The sequence below is a fragment of the Phocoena sinus genome, chromosome 2 (genome assembly GCF_008692025.1).
Source record: "Phocoena sinus isolate mPhoSin1 chromosome 2, mPhoSin1.pri, whole genome shotgun sequence".
In the NCBI taxonomy this organism is placed as follows: domain Eukaryota; kingdom Metazoa; phylum Chordata; class Mammalia; order Artiodactyla; family Phocoenidae; genus Phocoena; species Phocoena sinus.
In genome coordinates this window covers 124,780,540-124,798,467 of record NC_045764.1, presented here as the reverse complement: position 1 = coordinate 124,798,467, position 17,928 = coordinate 124,780,540, and the positions used below count along the sequence as shown (strand labels likewise).

General features: G+C 34.7%; 1 protein-coding gene across 2 annotated transcripts in view; it reads left to right on the top strand.

Moving 5' to 3' along the window:
* The window catches only part of MDGA2 (MAM domain containing glycosylphosphatidylinositol anchor 2), an 851,876-nt gene that overhangs the window by 763,787 nt on the left and 70,161 nt on the right, over window positions 1-17,928 (top strand). The gene's annotated exons all lie outside the window — the stretch shown is intronic.

Here is a 17,928-nt window from a genome sequence, read left to right as displayed (position 1 = left end):
ACCATCAGCAATCCACTCAGTGTTACTATCATAAGACCAATGTTTTTTTAAATCTTGCTAACAAAGTTATAAGAAGAGACTATGTAAGATACATCATTAAAATTAAGATACATTGTAAGTTGAACATTCTTATCCTTCTTGTCTAAGTATTCACAGGTCACAGACATGGTAGACAGGAGTGGATCATTTGGAAACTTTTTCTATTACTCTCATTTACTTTGGTCCCTAAGTAAATCTGAGTAAATCCCAAATCCATATCAGAATTGTTTGTTGTACTCATTCTAATTTAATGATAATTTTTCTTGATAGAGAAGATAGAAAAAAGAAAGAGCAGCAGTCTCCCTCGGTTTATGGGCTTATCCCTTTCTTTTTCTTTTCTCAACACAGCTAATATTTTTAGATCTTTTATATTTGGAGCATCTTAGCACATTCTTGACTTTAGACACCTCACATTCATTTCCAAGTCCTTACTACATGATTTGGTCATTCACATTCATCTTTTATTACCCTATGTTTTCAAAAAACTAAGAACCTAATACCAAATTGCTATTTGTAAAATTGAGTCATTTTATTTAGGTGTCTTTTCCTTTTTTCTGGTTATAGGTTTTTTTGCAACAATAGAGTCAGAATTTCATCTTTAGTTCTTCACCTTCTTCCTCAGCTATATTTTTTTGGAGTGTCTGGGTAACTGCCCTTTGCTTCCTGTATGCTGAAGGGCTGCCTGTTTTAATCTGCGGAATTAATTTACCCAACCCTACTCATCATTCCTTTCTTTTATGCTAACAGTCTTCTAAACCTTTGTTCCCAAAGTCTCCATTATGTATGCAAGTCACCTTCTCCATGAGTCAAGTTTAACAGAATGATTACTATCTCTGTCCTCCCTCTCAACTGGAGCGATTTTAGGAGAATTAGACTTCCTCCTAAGAGGGATCCACCTAATTAAAGCCCTTCCTTCTCATCCATATCTTGTACTAGTTATTAATACACTACCTTCTATAATTTTTTTGGCTAGGATTGCTATGCTATTTTCCAATGACAGTTTCTCTTCTTAGATTTTCCTTTCCTGATATGAACATCTCCGCTAAATTCCTGTCTTTATGTTTCCTGATCATAAAACTAGTATATAACTCCCTGATATGCAGTGACACACATTTCCCGGTCTGTGTTCATCCTTGTGAACAAATTAGTTAGGTAATTTCCCCCTACTCTGCTACTTTACAATACATTATATATGCATGCATATATGTGTATAAATTTCCCCTTACTGTGTTTTGTGAAAATTATGAGCTCCTGACACATCTGGCTTCCGATTCTAGCCAATCTAGCCTTATCATTTTTAGCTATATAACCTTGAACAGGTTCCTGAACATACCAAACCTAGGCTCCTACTTGGGAAGTTGAAGATAATGATAACTGTCAGGCATTCGAAGTATGGAGTGGAATACATCCCCCATTTATCCCACAGGCCAGGTTCCCTTGTGCAAGGCACTCTCTGCACAAACATCTGTGGCAATTCTTGCACTCATCTGCCTGGGTTGTGTAACAGTTTTTTTAAGTGCATCTTAAGAGCTTAACATATCTACCATTTTTATTTCAGTTTTATTTAGTACACTGTATAACCTGGACCTAAGTATTATGCCAAGCCATGATTTTCACAAAATAATTCCTAGACATTTTTTTCACTATGTCTTATTTTTATTTCAAACCTGCTGTCCTCCATAATATCCATTTTACTGATTCACATTTTTCTCTTCCACTTTGAGTCTTATTTTAAAGCCTTCCTGATCAGATCGATGTCTGCTGCTAACACTATTCTTCCCAAGTTTGTGAGATTCATGCTATGCACTAGAGGAAAGCATATTTCTAGTGTTATAAACCATGGTCCAGAAAACAATCCTTTCTCTTACACAATTTCTGAAGCTAATTCTTTACTTGCCTTAGCATTATTTATTTTACTAGAATTTTCTTTTATATTTAGAAACAAGTATTATTTTTTCCTGGAGTGCTTTTTTTGTAATACTATATTTATTGATAATTTTACTAAGATACTACATCTTGCCATGGAAGAGAAACTTTAATATATCTTTTGTGGGTGTCTCAATAAAGAGTATGGCCTTCTGCTGTTCTGCCAATATGAATGGAAAGGAAATGTTCGTAGATATGGTGTAGGAACAGAAAGACCACGTATAAACACTACTCTTTTCCCCACTCCCATATTCTCTACACTTAACCCTTACATGAAACATCTTAACATGCAAAAGGGCCTCAATAGACATCATTTCTTTTGAAGATCCCCTTGCATACCAAAATTGAGGATGATAGGGCAGATGCATTTTAGATACAGTGAAATTGATATAATTCTTTAAGAATATCCCCTGTTTAATAATAGGACACAAAGTCATTAAGTAAAATAAGGTTATATTATCTTAGAAAATTTAGATTACTTCTTCCTCGGGTACGTACATTTGGTTATCAACATTGTTTTAACACACAATCAGACACCAGCATTTAAAATAATCACTCTTGAATTCTGATCTGATGATCATTTATGTTACATATTCTGATTTTAAAATCGTCATTTTACCCTATATTTTTATTTTGAGCCTATATATCTAATTTCTTCTATCCATAAATTATCTAGATTATCTAATGAAAAGTACTTCCACTTTTAACATCAAACATGACCTAAAGTGTACAACACACTTCTGATTCGATGAAGTCTGAGATGCAAATTTGATCCTTTAAGACTCATGGCAAATTCAGTTGTAAAGCGTCCGACTTTGTAGTTTTTTGTTTTGTTTTGTTTTTTGTGATATGCGGGCCTCTCACTGTTGTGGCCTCTCCCGTTGCGGAGCACAGGCACCGGACGCGCAGGCTCAGCGGCCATGGCTCACGGGCCTAGCCACTCCGCGGCATGTGGGATCTTCCCGGACCGGGGCACGAACCCGTATCCCCTGCATCGGCAGGCGGACTCTCAATCACTGCGCCACCAGGGTAGCCCAGACTTTGTTTTTAATCCACAAACTGTTAGAAACTTTATTACTTACTCTTAAATTAAGTAAGATTATAAAATCTTATTAAATTATTAAATCCCTGACTGGATGGGGTTGGTAAACTGAACCCAGCATTTCCCCACCTTTCTGGTAAAATTAGCTGACCCTTTTGGTTAAACTGTAGGGTCTTTATTTAAATATAATGAGGAAAATTGTCTCAGAATTTGAGTATTGGCTTATACCCTTTTCTTAAAAGTTGCTGCAGTCGATCTATAGAAAAGCACTGGAATTCTGGAATCAATGCTTTAAAAAACTTAAAAAGAGAACAAATATTTCATGTGAAGTTAAAAAATTAGTGTGGAAAAAAGTTTTCTCAAAATCTTAATGTCCTTAAGTTGTACTTTTTAGGCTCAGCTAAGCAATTGTTTAATCTCCTTAGACAGCTACTAGTCTCCCAATTGTTTGCTTCCTTTGTTGCTTAACAGGAAAGAGAAAAAGGTTATTTGAATGTCTGCTTTCCTTAGTATCTAAGGAATTAAGAAACAAGCAAAACTATTTCTAAATTATCTGAATATACCAAACAACACAAATATCATTTGACTCCATTTAACATACACACTATAGGTTCTGATAATAAAGGATTTTAGACTTTTATACAGTTTCCTTTTTATACTCCGCCTAAGACATGCACAATGAATGTGACTTTTTGACTGTCATCTTTGGAAAGTGGGATATTTTATTGAATAAAATATTTTACTTCACCATGTTCCTGTCTTCTTAAATCTTGATATATTAAAATGCTTAGAATTATCATACCCACATGCTTACCCAGTCAACAAAACTTTTAGTAAATTAATCATCTAGTGAATACCAGGATTTTAAAAAAGTATTGTCCTCGATGTCCTGTTAAAAAAAGTGCTATAATAGGAGCATGTCCAAAATTCCATAGTAACATGAATGGGAGCAGTAACCACATAGTGGTTAAGTGACATGATCAGCAAGCAAAGTAGAGACTTGTTAGTTTCTATAGGTTTATCTTCATAAATAGTTATTGTTAATAATGACTAATTAAGAAATCACTAATCACAAATACACTTTTTGGTAAAATTGATTACTGGATGAATTTATTATAAATTTTATTTTGGTCTTCATACGTGCTACTATAATGATTGAGCTAGAGTTTATTTCTCCTTCCATTTAAAGCATATTTTTTATTTTATTAAATAATTCATTGCTTATTATTGTTTATTAAAGGGCTAATGTTTTAATAGATCATAGTAATTAAAATTTTATAAATTTATTGTATACATAGATGACCATATGCATTGTAACTATGGTTGTTAATACAGCTAATACCTAATTTAATGCATTGATCGAAGAAGCAGAAAAATTTGAAGAGATGGCTTTTTATGCTTTAGCATCTTGTATGAAGTATTAGTGTCTATGGCACAGTCTACAGATGCTGAAGGAAAATGGTAGAATAAGATAGAAGTGAATAGAATAGAATATTCTATTATTATGAATAATAATAATATTATTAGATAATATAATAATATTAGAATATAACAATAATATTAGAATTATGTACATTAGAATAATGTACATAATTGACTTAAGGCCATTGGACAGATTTTATTGAGAGAGGTGTTTGGTGGAACCATTTGACAAAGAGCATTTAATGCCAAGTCCAGGGAAATCTGTGGCGAATTGACAGATCATCTGAATTGATTTTATAGTCTTAAGTCATGAGTAAAATGACATCTTCTATAGATAGATTAATGTGATATCATACATAGTACATTGAATGATATTACAATAGAGGCAAGGCCACAGTTAGGCATGTTTGAAGTAAGTTTTAATAAGATTTAAATTAGAGTAGTGAAGGGGGAGAGAAAGAAAAAATGAATTAAGAAAAATTTGAAATGGACAGAACTTGAATATTGATTTAATTTTGAGAAACAGTTTTTAAGAGTATAGTGACCTTATGTTCTCTGCTGTTTACTTCAATTACTTTAGTGAATGCTCAAGAAATTATCAAATATATAGATGAAGAAGAGAGTAAGGGATATAGAGAAATGTAGAGAAACCATTTTGTAAATGGTCTTTTTGGCTCCAGAAAAGAAATAAGCCAGGGGCTTCCCTGGTGGTGCAGTGGTTGAGAGTCCGCCTGCCGATGCAGGGGACACGTGTTCGTGTCCCGGTTCGGGAAGATCCCACATGCCGTGGAGCGGCTGGGCCCGTGAGCCATGGCCGCTGAGCCTGCGCGTCCGGAACCTGTGCTCCGCAACGGGAGAGGCCACAACAGTGAGAGGCCCGCGTATCGCAAAAAAAAAAAAAAAAAAATAGAAATAAGCCATAAGCCAGTTGGTAAAAAATGACATCGTCTCAATATTCCAAGTGAAGGGCACTGCACATATTCCCTTTATTCCTATAAATACTAACATCACAATGTATCTGCTAGGAGGAATAAGCATAGTAAATTTTAAAACCTGGATGACCTACAGACCTTTGATATAGAAGGCTTTGTGAAATAAGGGTATTTTGTCTTGGAAAATTCCAAGTACTTTCTGAGGAGTTTTTCTGAGTCTGTGGCCTTTTGTACAGATTTCATTTTGTGTAGCAATACTGCTAAGGAAAATTAATTAGAATTTTCCTTTTTATTGACCCTGAATGTAGTGGAAAATGAGGAACCTCAAAGAGACTTTTGGAGTGAGAAAGTATTAAATTATTGCCAGAAATAAGATATTGAATCAAAGTTTGCAAATATACTCATGTCTTCAAATTGGTCTTGTTAAATTTGAGTTGATAGAGGAACATCAAGCAAAAGTTACCGTAGTTAGAAACATGTTACTAGAATTTGAGTGAACACTTCCCCTTGAATGTGTAAATTTATAGGTCAGAAGGATTAGACATGAGAACCAAAGCTAGCAGAAATGTAGACGTAAATGTACTGTATGAAGACAGTAATGATAGAAGGTCCAGTGAAAAAGAAAGAACTGAGAGGTAGAAAAATCTGCCAATGTCATGGAAACTAAGGGAAGAATATGTGAGTGTGTGTGTGTGTGTGTGTGTGTGTGTGTGTGTGTGTGGTGGTATTTGTACTTGTAAACAAAATTTTTAAAGATTAAAAAACCCTAAATTTTTAAAATACCAGATACTGACAAATCAGTGTTGCTTTTTTAAGAGGGAAATAGGAAGAAAAAAAACATTGTATATAGGTTTAATATTATTCCAAGGTCAACTGATTACAAATTTAATTAAATTTACCTAAGCCTATCCTGACTGTCCACTTGAATCAATATTTTATAAAGAAGAGAAGACTGACTGATATATTTCCTTAGATGAAAGAACAATTTTTAAGTGTCTAAATTGTTTCTTTTACAACCTATAAACCTATAAATACATGGTTATTATGGATTCCAAGACTTTATCCAGTCAAAGAAACTACCCAACAGACCAATATATATATTCAGTGTCTTAAATGACTGGGAGTGTAGAGTTCAATGGAATACAGTCACTTATTTTGTTTGTTTGTTTTTTGGCTGCGTTGGGTCTTCGATGCTGTGGGCTTTCTCTAGTTGCGGCGAGCGGGGTCTACTCTTCGTTGCGGTGCACGGACTTTTCATTGCAGTGGCTTCTCTTCATGTGGAGCACAGGACTTAGGCGCGCAGGCTTCAGTAGCTGTGGCTCGTGGGCTCTAGAGTGCAGGCTCAGTAGTTGTGGCTCACGGGCCCAGCCGCTCCGTGGCATGTGGGATCTTCCCAGACTGGGGCATGAACCCATGTCCCCTGCATCGGCAGGCGGACTCTTAACCACTGCATCATCAGGGAAGCCCGAAAATAGTCACTCTTTCAGCTACTTTTCAGGAAAAAAATGATCAAAGCTTGAAGTGAAAAATGGAGTTGGGATTAACAGTCATTTTCTTTTTTTAGGCTTTAACACCATGCAAGTTGCTTGTTTGAGTACAAATTTGTATATGGATTTATAATCTATTTATGTACTGTATCAATTAATAAACAACACAGTTTTCTTTGTCTTATATCAGTGGTTCTCAAATTTGAGTGAGCATCAGAATCATCCATAGGGCCTGTTAAAACAGTTGCTGTGACCGACCCCCAGAGTCTGGTATAGTGGGTCTGGGGTGTGGCCCAAGAATTTGTATTTTTAACAACTTCCTGTGTGATGTTGGTTTGGGGCCACACTTTGAGAACCACTGTTTTATATTTTCAGACTATAATAAAGAGACTAAGATCAGATTCCATTTTCATCTTTTGGCTTTTCCTTATACTAACATTCCTATATGATCTCAATATGAAAAACAGTATTATAAATACTGATTTAAGAACAGAGCTTGGCATATGGTGCTCAATACCATTTGTGGAATGAATGGATTTGAAATTTACGTGTTATAATAGGTAACCATTAAGTTCCAACTGGAGGTGCATCCTCTAGTTATGCCTGGATTGATGCATTTCCAAAACGAGTGATTATTAAAATATTGTCCTCAGTCCACTGTTGAGTTTCAAGATTTATACCATGGACTGAGAAATAACCCAACTACAAATATTTTCTTTAGTTCTTCTGGGCAAGATATACACATCTCCTTAGGCTTACATTTGTATATATTTCTAAGGGCTTTTTTAAAATAAGAAACCTATTAATGAGATATTAAAAGTTACTTAATTGTGGTATGTGTAAACTAAAACTTGCATTTGGTAATTCTGATGGCTAATTCAATGCTTTTCAAAGGAGCATGACTACCTTAAAACACAACTCCTCAGTGAACATTCCCTCAGATTTCAAGACTGAATGTCAGAGTTGTCTTGAATTGATAACTATTTCCTATTACTTCTTTTCATTTCTAAATATAAATTACTATTTGTTTAGCTTTATCATTTTCAGTTGTATTTCTTTAAGTTTCTTAAGTTGTTTTAAAATCTGGAGTCATACTTATTTTTACACTATTTCTATACCAAAAACCTGACTATTTTTCAGCAGTTAAAATATTTTAACTAAAATAGCTGGAACAATATTTACCTTTGAATAATAAATGTTGAACATAACAGATTTCAATAAAATGTTAATAAGGTTACATACAGTAACTAGTGCTGTATGATAGCTTGATTATAGATTGCTGGCTTTTCCAAGTTTCTATTCTGTTTTAAAAAGTTCAAACAAGAAATGCAAAATATCACAAAGTGCTTAAGTTGCTTTAGTGTACTTCAAATTAAGGAAACCATTTCTGAAAAGATGGAAGCAAGAAGTTGAGTAGAAATTTGAAGGTAATAGTTTGAATATCATAGGCGTTACCTATTTTTAATAGCTGACCTGTCCTTGATGTGTGTGTGTGTGTGTGTGTGTGTGTGTATATGTATCTCAATACCATAAAGTCTGACACTATTCTAGGTGCTTTACATATATCATCATGTTTAACTCTTAAAACAACACAGTGAGGTAGATACTATTGTTATTTCTACCTTAAGGCTAAAGAAACCATGGGGTTAAGTAACTCATCCAAGATCATAGAATTAAATGAAAGACTAAGCTGGATTTGAACTCAGTCATCTGGCTTAGAGTCTGGCAAGTGTAATTCAGCTGAATACCATCTGAGCCATGTGCCTTTATCTTTATATTTTTCTTCTGTTTCCTCTTTCTCCCCCTCCTCCTCCTCCTCCTTCTTCTGATAGACTCTACCTTTTTTCCTAATTTCTCTTGTAGTAATTTTCTGTTGAAATTTTCTGTCTCTTTTTGTATTAACTTCAGTTGCCATTCATAATTTAATTAAATTATACACTTCTATATTTATAAACTTATGTCAACATATTTGAATATTATATTTTTATTCCTTTAATCTCTTCTATATTTGAGAATATATCTGCTTTTCCACCAACAATGCATGTATATATTTTATACAAGGCTTTTCTGTTTCTGGATATCTTTTCTCAACTTTTAATTTTATAAATTAAAATTAAAATTTTAAATCTCTATAAACTTTTAACTTTAAAATTTAATTTTATAAATTGTTCAATTATGATATGATATTATCATCTTTTAAAAAAATTTTAATGATAAATGAAAAAATAAAATAATTGGTTTCAGAAAAAAATGTAAATTAGGAAAATATTCAAGTATAATATTAAATAACAAAAATTCTGTAAAATTGGTATTATCACTGTTGTTTAGATGCAGAAATAATCTTACAGAATTTAAGCTGTATAACCATGCTCTACAGAGAGAGGTCACTGGGGAGCTAGCTTATTAACCTTTTTTGTTTAATTCTAAAAGCTCCCTTCTTAACTTTTATACTTTACTGCTATAAAACTAGATGTAATTCTATGAATTATTAGAATATAAAGAGAGGTGGGGTTATTTTGGAGATGAGATTGGATAGGCGGAACAAGGCTCTATCATAAAGGGCTGTAATGTCTACTCACCTCTTGCTGCTCCCTCTCCAAGCAAATAAAATAAGTTTATAAATTAAAAATGCCAATACAAGAATAGGGATTTGCTTTGCCTTAAATAAATGAGACGAGGCAAAAATGGGATTAGGCTTTATTTTAAAACAATACTTAAATCTGTATTCTATATTTCATGTCAATTTATAAATAAGTCGTTAATAAGAAAGAAGAATTATTTCATGCAATCAACAAAATATGTACAAAGTTCAGATTAAAGATGAAAGGCTCTGTCAAGCATTTGAGTTGCCAAAGGAGTGAGGATGGGAAGGTGAGAGGATAGTTCTTGTCTTCAGAGAGTTTGAAACAAACAAGGAGATAGGCAACCAAGCAGATATCAAACTACAATATAGTTTGATAAGTATTATAATAAGTGTGGATATAAGGTATTATGGGAAAACATTGGAGGGGAACCTAAGATGACTTTGGGAAGTGAGGAATGCTGATGGAAGAAGTACTAGCAAACTGATACCAGAGGGGTGAAGAGAAGTTACCCAGATCAAGAGACTTGGATGAAATTAACAAGTGCCTGGATACAAAGCCAGCTTGATGACATTTGGAGAACTGAAAATAATACAGTATATCCGGACCTCTTCTGAATCATAGTTCAGGAGAGAAGGAAGAGATCAAAGTGGAGATACGAGGGACTGAGATCATGAAGGGCCATGTGAACTAGTCCAAAGAAATTGGACTTTACCTTGAGAAAAGTGGGAAGACACATAGAGAGACAAAACAGAGGAGTCAAATAATCACTATCGTGGTACAAAATAAGGGACAGCATAGAGTAAAAGCTGTTGTTTTATTTCAAGTGAAATATAATGACCTGAATCAGTGCTGCTACACTGGTAATTGGAGAGAAATTTATGTGGCAAAATCAGAAGGATTTGATGATTAAGTGTAGGTTGGGGAATAAAGGGAGCAAGAAAGCAGAGATGAAGAAACTGTTCACTGCTTAAGTGCTTGTTGGCTTTACAAGATCTTATGGCGAAAATGTTAATATTGGTTTTCTCATTTTTATATGTTAATAAAATATTCTTGAATGTTATTGTTTATATTGAGAGAAAAATGAATTGTTACTGAAATGAATATTAGGCACATATATAATGGAATGTTTTCAAAGAAATGTAAAATGATGAAATTTTTTTTTTTTAGTTCATTGCTTGTTACAGCCTTTTTTTTTAAACATCTTTATTGGAGTATAATTGCTTTACAATGGTGTGTTAGTTTCTGCTTAATAACGAAGTGAATCAGTTATACATATACATATGTTCCCATATCTCTTCCCTCTTGCGTCTCCCTCCCTCCCACCCTCCCTATCCCACCCCTCTAGGTGGTCACAAAGCACTGAGCTGATCTCCCTGTGCTATGTGGCTGCTTCCCACTAGCTATGTATTTTACGTTTGGGAGTGTATATGTGTCCATGCCACTCTCTCACTTTCTCACAGCTTACCCTTCCCCCTCCCCATATCCTAAACTCCATTCTCTAGTAGGTCTGTGTCTTTATTCCTGTCTTACCCCTAGGTTCTTCATGACCTTTTTTTTTTCCTTAGATTCCATATATATGTGTTAGCATACAGTATTTGTTTTTTTCTTTCTGACTTACTTCACTCTGTATGACAGACTCTAGGCCCATCCACCTCACTACAAATAACTCAATTTCATTTCTTTTTATGGCTGAGTAATATTCCATTGTATATATGTGTCACATCTTCTTTATCCATTCATCTGCTGATGGACACTTAGGTTGCTTCCATGTCCTGACTATTGTAAATAGAGCTGAAATGAACATTTTGGTACATGACTCTTTGAATTATGGTTTTCTCAGGGTATATGCCCAGTAGTGGGATTGCTGGGTCATATGGTAGTTTTATTTTTAGTTTTTTAAGGAACTTCCATACTGTTCTCCATAGTGGCTGTATCAATTTACATTCCCACCAACAGTGCAAGAGGGTTCCCTTTTCTCTACACCCTCTCCAGCATTTATTGCTTGTAGATTTTTTGATGATGGCCATTCTGACCGGTGTGAGATGATATCTCATTGTAGTTTTGACTTGCATCCCTCTAATGATTAATGATGTTGAGCATTCTTTCATGTGTTTGTTGGCAATCTGTATGTCTTCTTTGGAGAAATGTCTATTTAGGTCTTCTGCCCATTTTTGGATTGGGTTGTTTGTTTTTTTGTTATTGAGCTGCATGAGCTGCTTGTAAATTTTGGAGATTAATCCATTGTCAGTTGCTTCATTTGCAAATATTTTCTCCCATTCTGAGGGTTGTCTTTTGGTCTTGTTTATGGTTTCCTTTGCTGTGCAAAAGCTTTTAAGTTTCATTAGGTCCCATTTGTTTATTTTTGTTTTTATTTCCCTTCCTCTAGGAGGTGGGTCAAAAAGGATCTTGCTGTGATTTATGTCATAGAGTGCTCTGCCTATGTTTTCCTCTAAGAGTTTGATAGTTTCTGGCCTTACATTAAGGTCTTTAATCCATTTTGAGCTTATTTTTGTGTATGGTGTTAGGGAGTGTTGTAATCTCATACTTTTACATGTACCTGTCCAGTTTTTCCAGCACCACTTATTGAAGAGGCTGTCTTTTCTCCACTGTATATTCTTGCCTTCTTTATCAAACATAAGGTGACCATATGTGCATGGGTTTATCTCTGGGCTTTCTATCCTGTTCCATTTATCTGTATTTCTAAAATGATGAAATTTTAAAACATAAAATGTGAAGGAAGCTTCATGTTATAATGTAAAGTACCTTTAATGTATCAATATATCTATGCAACATTTTTTAATGTTCTAAAGACACTAAGCTGAAATTTATTCTCAAAGATCCATGTCTTAAGAAAATGACACAATAAAAAATTCATAGGAAGTCTTCTTATATTTAATTAACAGCTTCTTTTCTTAAGAATCTAATTCAAACATATATTTTTTTATAAGGTGCTACAATAAAAGGTCCTAAATGTAACAAACAAACTCTAGAAGAATCTTTGGTAAGAATAGTTTCACTTAACATATAATTTTTTTTTCCTTTACACTGTCTCCTCTATATTTTTTGTATTATCCTTTCCTTAAGTGTCCGAGTGTCCCACAAATATTGGTGTACTAGGTTAAGTACTACTGTATACTGATACAAAACAATCGTTACAATATCAATTGTTTTTTGGAAGGGACCATGTTGAAACATGCACCAGCTTTTAAAATCCTCCTCCTCGGGCTTCCCTGGTGGCGCAGTGGTTGAGAGTCCGCCTGCTGATGCAGGGGACGCGGGTTCGTGCCCCGGACCGGGAGGATCCCACATGCCGCGGAGCGGCTGGGCCCGTGAGCCATGGCCGCTGGGCCTGCGCGTCCGGAGCCTGTGCCCCGCAATGGGAGAGGCCACAACAGTGAGAGGCCCGCATACCGCAAAAAAAAAAAAAAAAAAAAAAAAAAAAAAAATCCTCCTCCTGGAAGGAGGACATGTCACTTCTGTTCATATTTCCTTGTACAAAGTAAGCCCTATGACATGATCTGAGGTTAAACAGGGCAAACAAGTGTTATCCTTATGTACTGCAAGGAATAAAAGAACCAAATATTTATGAAGAACTCAAATTACCACCCAGATCTGCCTTTCTGGCCAGCAGTATTTGATTGAATATATTAATAATGCCATTTGATTTTATACTGAAAATATAACCTCAGAAAGATCTACTTCTTAAGTTTACTTATAAAAATACTAAAAAAAAAGTAAAGATTTATTATGAAATTGTGCCATTTATTTCAATGAAAGAGTAAAGAACTCAAAGGGGCTTGTGTGTTTTGAGTGCCTGAGTCAATAAATAAAGAATGAAATAAATGCCCTTGCATACATATGATCTATGTAAAAGAACACTAAAATCTGACACATGCTCCTTTAAGTAATTCATCAAAGCCTTAACGTTAATTCTTATTTTGTAATTAAATGTTACATACTGTTATATGTACATGGAATATGAAGTAAACGAGACAGAAAAAGGCCATGATCTCATGGACCTTGTATTCTGGTAGAGAGCAGTCCAAAAAATAAAAATCAAATAAGATAAAATAATAATAAAATAAATGAATAGAATATTATCAGAAATGATTAATGCTATGCAACACATAAAGTAGAGATAAAGGAAAACTGGTGTCTTTAAAATTCATTCTGTGCTCAGAGAATCTCATGAAAACTTGAGAAATAACAGAGGCTTATCTACTTTTTCCACATGTTCATCATTTTGAGACAGTTATCAAACCATGTTCATAAGAAGTGGACTTATAGTTCAGTCTGGGGGAAAGAAGGAATAAAATTTTGAATAATCAAGTACATTAGCTAAAATAAAAAAAATAATAAACTTCTCCTGCATTCAGTTGCCATTTTAGTTATTCTTAAAAACTAAATGAAATAAAGTAAATGACCCAAAAATTCAGTGACTACATTCATAATCCTTAATTATGTTCAGGAATAAGAGAATAAATCTGAGTTGTAATACAGTTTAAACCTATATATTTTGACAACATATTTTGACTGGTCAGTGTGTAAAAACCCATTGACAATTTGCAAGACAGATCACCTGCATAGGAACAAATTGACAACTAAGAGGAACATAATGCGGTTATAAGAGGCATTACTGTGGGGACAAGAAGTCCTACTTTCAAAAGAGTTGAGACTCCTAATGCTTTAATCATAACTGTATTTCCTTACTTCTTTAAATAATTAGTTTGTATTTGGTATTCCAAAAATCACAGTTATTTAATTGGTATAAAATGAGCCTAAATACCTCTGCCACCAAAAAAAAAAAAAAAAAAAAAAGATCCAGGGTTAGAATATCAAGATGCTAAGAGACAGGTGACAAAAGATAAAATTGAGAAGGAAAGAGCTGCCGAAGGCAGCACACATGATACCAAGAAATCAAGAACTAGAATCTTAGCTATTCCCCCCTTCAAGACAGCTCTATCCATGGCAAATGGAATATATTTTGGTAATCTTTAGTTTCTGAAATTCTGGATGAGGTTTATGTACTCTGAATTTTTACCTTATATTTTATAATAAGCACCAGGAATAGAAATGTTAAGGATCATTTTGGTTTTATCACCAATAAATGGTTAGATGATATGTGTGGCTTTATTAGTATCTGGTTTTATTGCTAACAGTGGTATGATGATATGTGTGGGGGTTGTTTGTAGGACGTTATATCAAGGATGTTGTCTGAAACTCTTCCTGTTGCCTTTCAATTGGGACCACAGCTGAGGACATAGATTTGCCTCCCACTCTGAGCTAATGAGAAGACAGAAACATCCCGAACAATATATTCAGGAAAAACTCCTTGCCTTATGAAACTTTCCTTTTGATTTAGGACGAAATCCAGTCTGCAAATAAACAGCTATTATGATTTTGGATAGTAAAAATATGTTTTGGGGATAAAATGTAGCAAGATCATGCAGTAAAGAATGAAATTGATACTATATGAAATAGTGTGGTCAGGGACACCTTTCTTAGGAGTCAGTGTTGAGTAGAAACATGAATGAAGTCAAGAAATATGAGCCAGGGACTTCCCTGGTGGTGCAGTGGTTAAGAGTCCGCCTTCCAATGCAGGGGACACAGGTTCAGTCCCTGTTCTGGAAAGATCCCACATTCAGTGGAGCAACTAAGCCCATGCGCCACAACTATTGAGCCTGCACTCTAGAGCCTGCGAGCCACAATTGCTGAGCCTTTGTGCCACATCTACTGAAGCCTGCACACCTAGAGCCCATGCTCTGCAACAAGAAGAGCCACCTCAGTTAGAAGCCCGTACACAAAAATGAAGAGTAGCCCCTGCTTGCTGCAACTAGAGAAAGCCCACGTGCAACAAAGACCCAACTCAGCCAAAAATAATTAATTAATTAATTAATTATTTAAAAAAAGAAATATGAGCCAGAAAATTATTGAGCATAGAGATAAAAGCAACACATATGTATATCAGAGGAAAATAAATGCATATGTAAACTGTATATTTTTTATATTTAGTTTTGCAGGCATTATATATTCAAATGTCTATTGGAAAAATAGAGTAGTTCTATTACAAGAAATAGTGGACTCAATACATAAGGCAAATGCTAACAGCCATAAAAGGGAAAATCAACAATAACACAATCATAGTAGGGGACTTTAACACCCCACTTTCACCATTGGACAGATTATCCAAAATGAACATAAATAAAGAAACACAAGCTGTAAATGATACATTAAACAAGATGGACTTAATTGATATTTATAGGACATTCCATCCAAAAGCAACAGAATACACTTCCTTCTCAAGTGCTCATGGAACATTCTCCAGGATAGATCATATCTTGGGTCACAAATTGAGCTTTGGTAAATTTAAGAAAATTGAAATATCAAGTATCTTTTCTGACCACAATGCTCTGAGACTACATATCAATTACAGGAAAAATTCTATAACAAATACAAACACATGGAGGCTAAACAATACACTACTTAATGACCAAGGTATCACTGAAGAAATCAAAGAGGAAATCAAAAAATACCTAGAAACAAATGACAATGAAAACACGATGACACAAAACCTATAGGATGCAGCAAAAGCAGTTCTAAGAGGGAAGTTTATAGCAATACATTCCTACCTCAAGAAACAAGAAACATCTCAAATGAACAACCTAAACTTATAGCTAAAGCAATTAGAGAAAAAAGAAAAAACCAAAGTTAGCAGAAGGAAAGAAATCATAAAGACCAGATAAGAAATAAATGAAAAAGAAAGGAAACAGCAGCAAAGATCAATAAAATGAAGATTTATTTGAGAAGATTGAGATTTATCTTTGAGAAGATAAAATTGGTAAAAATTGGTAAAAAATTGGTAAACCATTAGCCAGATTCATCAAGAAAAGGAGACTCAAATCAATGCAATTAGAAATGAAAAAGGAGAAGTAACAACTGACATTGCAGAAACACAAAGTATCATGAGAGATAACTAGAAGCAACTATATGCCAATAAAATGGACAACCTGGAAGAAATGGACAAATTCTTAGAAAAGCACAACTTTCTGAGACTGACCCAGGAAGATATAGAAAATATAAACAGACCAATCACAAGCACTGAAATTGAAACTGTGATTTAAAATATTCCAAAAAACAAAAGCCCAGAACCAGATGGCTTCACAGGCAAATTCTATCAAACATTTAGAGAAGAGCTAACACCGATCCTTCTCAGACTCTTCCAAAATATAGCAGAGGGAGGAACACTCCCAAACTCATTCTACAAGGCCATCATCACGCTGATACCAAAACCAGACAAAGATGTCACAAAGAAAGAAAACTACAGGCCAATATCCCTGATGAACATAGATGCAAAAATCCTCAACAAAATACTAGCAAAGAGAATCCAACAGCACATTAAAAGGATCATACACCATGAACAAGTGGGATTTATCCCAGGGTTGCAAGGTTTCTTCAATATAAGTAAATCAATGTGATATACCATATTAACAAACTGAAGGATAAACACCATATGATCATCTCAATAGATGCAGAAAAATCTTTTGACAAAATTCAACACCCGGGCTTCGCTGGTGGTGCAGTGGTTGAGAGTCCACCTGCCAATGCAGGGGACATGGGTTCGTGCCCCGGTCCGGGAGGATCCCACATGCTGCAGAGAGGCTGGGCCCATGATCCTTGGCCACTGAGCCTGCGCATCCAGAGCCTGTGCTCCACAACGGGAAAGGCCACAACAGTGAGAGGCCAACGTACTGCAAAAAAAAAATAAAAAACTTCAACACCCATTTATGATAAAAATCCTCCAGAAGGTAGGCATAGAGGGAACTTACCTCAACATAATAAAGGCCATATACGCAAACCCACAGCCAACATCATTCTCAATGGTGAAAAACTGAAACCATTTCCACTAAGATCAGGAACAAGACAAGGTTGCCCACTCTCACCACTACTAATCAACATATTTTGGAAGTTTTAGCCCCAACAATCAGAGAAGAAAAAGAAGTAAAAGGAATCCAAATCAGAAAAGAAGAAGTAAAGCTGTCACTGTTTGCAGATGACATGATACTATACATAGAGAATTGTAAAGACTCTACCAGAAAACAACTAAAGCTAATCAATGAATTTGGTAAAGTTGCAGGATACAAAATTAATGCACAGAAATCTCTGGCATTCCTGTACACTAATGATGAAAAATATGAAAGAGAAATTAAGGAAACACTCCCATTTACCATTGCAACAAAAAGAATAAAATACCTAGGAATAAACCTACTTAAGGAGACAAAAGACCTGTATGCAGAAAACTATGACACTGATGAAAGAAATTAAAGATGATACAGACAGATGGAGTGATATACCATGTTCTTGGATTGGAAGGATCAACACTGTGAAAATGACTATACTACTCAAAGCAATCTACAGATTCAATGCAATCCCTATCAAAGTACCAATGGCATTTTTCACAGAACTAGAACAAAAAATTTCACAATTTTTATGGAAAT